Source organism: Pinus tabuliformis, chromosome 6 (genome assembly GCF_031772625.1).
Source record: "Pinus tabuliformis cultivar Carrire ecotype Pingquan chromosome 6, CPIR1, whole genome shotgun sequence".
Lineage (NCBI taxonomy): Eukaryota > Viridiplantae > Streptophyta > Pinopsida > Pinales > Pinaceae > Pinus > Pinus tabuliformis.
The window spans coordinates 510,806,784-510,810,559 of record NC_142292.1 but is presented as its reverse complement, the minus strand read 5'-3'; the positions used below and the strand labels follow the sequence as shown (position 1 = coordinate 510,810,559).

At 34.0% G+C, this 3,776-nt stretch overlaps 2 non-coding genes across 2 annotated transcripts; one reads left to right on the top strand and one right to left on the bottom strand.

The window, feature by feature from the left end:
- Nucleotides 1-1,214: 1,214 nt before the first annotated feature.
- Nucleotides 1,215-1,296, bottom strand: TRNAS-UGA (transfer RNA serine (anticodon UGA)). The gene has a single exon. It is a non-coding gene; the product is annotated as a tRNA-Ser (tRNA).
- Nucleotides 1,297-1,523: 227 nt separating this feature from the next.
- On the top strand, nucleotides 1,524-1,596 carry TRNAK-CUU (transfer RNA lysine (anticodon CUU)). Its single transcript has one exon. It is a non-coding gene; the product is annotated as a tRNA-Lys (tRNA).
- Nucleotides 1,597-3,776: the final 2,180 nt, after the last annotated feature.

Genomic DNA, 3,776 nt, shown 5'->3' with positions numbered 1-3,776 from the left:
CTTAATGACATTTGCTAAGATTTACAACATAAAAAAGATTCAAATTCTTGGAGATTCAAAATGTGTCATAGATTGGTTGACATGCAAGACACAACTAGAGGTCTTGAATCTTGAAGCATGGAAATCTAGAATTGAAGAAACACAATCTTTCTTCTAGGACATCAAATTTCAACACATTTATAAGGAGTATAATAAAACAACTGATAAGCTATCTAAAAGAGCATTAACCTTAGACCCCAACATCATCATATATGAAGAATACTTGGACAACAATTTACATAGCAAAGAATACATATCCATTGCATTCATGAATTAAATTGAGCTCCAACATTATCAATGTGAGTCAATCAACAATACAAATTTCACTTTGATTATTTTTCACGTTTTCAGCTTGAAGGCATCAGTGTCAAGATTTATTGCTATGAAATTATACATATTTCTTATCCTCTGCATTTTCACAATCACACAAATTGGCATTGTTGTTTATCACCCAGTTGTTGCAGTATAAATGTTTTTTTCCTATTTTTTTTGTCAATCATGTTGTCTACACAAATCTATGTACTTTGTTGATGACGTTTTTGTATGCATCGAGCAATATGTCTAGCTATAATGCAACCTCTTCTTGTAGTGTTTTGTAATATTTGTTGTGTTGCACATATTTAACAACAACCAAAACAACTACTTCTCTTCCTAACTCTTTTTTACCTATTATAAAAGAATTGTGCCAATTGAGAATTTTTTTGTATTTTTTTCATTCCTATAAATAACAGACAAAATATTAAAACTAAAAAAAATGTAAAAAGTATCTCGCCCAGCATCCTTTTACGTCCTCGAACGAATATCTGGGCAGCATATTGAATTTCAGTTTTCAAATTTTTTTTTTAAGCATTTTTAATTTGTGAATTATTATTAAATTTTAGGATTATGGTTAAGTTAGATATTAAATTAGTATATAAGAAAATTTTATTTGTGAAATAAAGGATATAATTTTTATTTTATTGATTTACATTGTATACTTACTCTATTTTAATTCTTTTTGGTTTTGAAGCTGTAACTTTTTAAGAAAAACATGTTTTTGTTAACCATTAAACCCACTCAAACTACATAAAAAAAACCTTAAATGAAATGAATCTTAGCTTGTAAGAGACCCTGTTCTTCGAAATAGGCGACTGGATTATACACACATTCTCTGAAAAACTCGTTAAAAGCGAAAGCGTCGACAGCAGGGTTCGAACCTGCGCGGGCGAAGCCCAACAGATTTCAAGTCTGTCTCCTTAACCACTCGGACATATCGACAACGCTAGCGCACTGCTACCAAATGAATTTATACTCATGGAAATAGAAGTTTGTAGTTGAAAGATTACCAAAACCAAACAGAAAACGTTATGCTCTGAGTTTATAGTATATTTTTTGTTTTAATTGATACCAATTTGGAGTGGGAATATAATCAAAACTAAACTAGAAGTGTATTTACAATATTTATCGGCTTTGATTTAATTAATTATAACCTTTTATATCCATATGCCCGTCTAGCTCAGTTGGTAGAGCGCAAGGCTCTTAACCTTGTGGTCGTGGGTTCGAGCCCCACGGTGGGCGTTTCCCTTTTATTTTCAACTTTTGATCTCTGAATTTTCGCAGTTTCCTCGGAATTGAGCGTTCCTCTGGTTTTACATTGATACGTCACGCACCTCGCTGTTTGAACATGCCCCCACAGTCGGCATCCAAACTTTATTTTCCCTCTTTCATCTCTGAATTTTCGTTTTTCCCTCGAAATCGAGCGTTTCATGCATCTCGCTGTTTAAACATGCATATCTTTCAAAATTATTTGGAATGTTGTTGTGGTTGTGGGTTCGAGCCCCACGGTGAGCGTTCAACTTTATTTTCCTTTTTATTGGGTATTGTGTTTTCTTTTAGGGTTTCGTATATTTTTCAAATGAATTTTTAAATTAGATCTTTTTCTTTTTCTTTTTTCTTCCTTTTTTTTAATAGGGTTTTGTGTGTTTTTTAAAGGTTTCCTATATTTTTCAAATGAATTTTTAAATTAGATTTCCCTTTTATTGGGTTTTGTGTTTTTTTTAAGGGTTTTGTATATTTTTCAAATGAATTTTTAAATTAGATTTCCCATTTATTGGGTTTTGTGTTTTCTTTAGAGTTTCTTATATTTTTCAAATGAATTTTTAAATTAGATTTATGGATTTTTTGAATTATTAATTTGACATAATAGTGTTATTTAAAGAAAATCGTGTCATCTCAAATAAATTATTGGTGGTCCATAAAGAAAAAGTGGTTAAGACAAACTCTTAGCCAACTAAAAACAATTTTAAATCTTATTCCAAAACCCAAAAACTATTACATACTAGCAGAATCGTATAAATTAAATGGCTAATAAACGCCATAAGTATTAAAACACTCACCTCATTATACATCTAACATTTTCAAGATTTAACAAACATAAAATTTAACTAAATCATTACTGTATGTTAAATCATTATTATTATTAGCCCAAAGGGTGTAGAGTAAACGATAACAAGGTGTTCTGTTAAGGCACTCCGTGGTGTAAAGCTCATTAGCTTGAAACTATGTGATCAAAAATCCATCCATGTTAAGCATTGTTGTGGCCCAAGCAAGGTGCAATCCCTAGGCGATTTTGACAATTAGATGTTACTTTTCACGCCCCCAATGATGGCCACACTACCGTAGGTGTGTGGCACCAATGAGACTTCATATCGAGGCGCTCTATTGTCTCCTGGACTACGCCTAACTTCTTTATCATTCAATACTTAATCAATTATTCAAGTTCAATCTTACTTCTTATTCAATTACTTCATAAACATTCAACAGTCATGTGATATCGCAACTTCAATTATCAACATCAATACTTCAATAAAGCAAGACTTCAACAAATACAAGTTTGTGCAACGGGAGGGGAAACTCTCAATAACAACTTCTCCCCTTTACTTCTTTTATTAACTTTAGAATATGTTACAACAGAGTTACAACATAAGCAGTCGTTGGTCGAACCCAACGCACTTGCCAAATGTAAGAAATACACAAATATTAGGCAATCTTCTTTATCATTCAATACTTAGTCAATGATTCAAGTTCAATCTTATTGCTTATCAATTACTTCATAAACATTCAACAATCATGTGATATCACAACTTCAATTATTAACAATAATACTTCAATATAAATGACGACAATAGAACAAGACTTCAATAGATACAAGTATGTGCAACAGGAGGGGGAAACTCCCAATAACAACTTCTCCCCTTTACAAAGTTACAACATAGGAAGTCGTTGGCCCAACCCAATGCACTTTCCCTAAACACCAAGTCCCACAACCCAGGGCATGCCCAACCTGAAGGTTAGCACCTTGACCAAACTAAAAACCCTTAACTTGGTGTACCAACAAATTAAAAAAACCAACCCTGCAACATGCCCAGAAACTTAGCTCGCTTGGGCGAGCCTCACCTTTCCTATGACCTTGTTGTTTGTTGTGTTTTCCTTTCACTTTGTCGTGCACCCTCTACTTCTACCCATGTTTCTCAGTCGCATCTTTCACACGTCTCATTTGGTTTTCCTGCCCACCAGTGTCATGCACACAAGCCGCCTATGGGCACCCCACCTTCATGTGGGCATGCCTAGGGTGAGTGCCTTCGTGCCATCCTTATGACACCCCACAGGTCCACTTCGCTTCCTCATCTTTGGTTCACCCAACTCTTGGTCTGTTTGCCCAACATGTTGTACTCACGTTCCATGCGCTTTACATAACA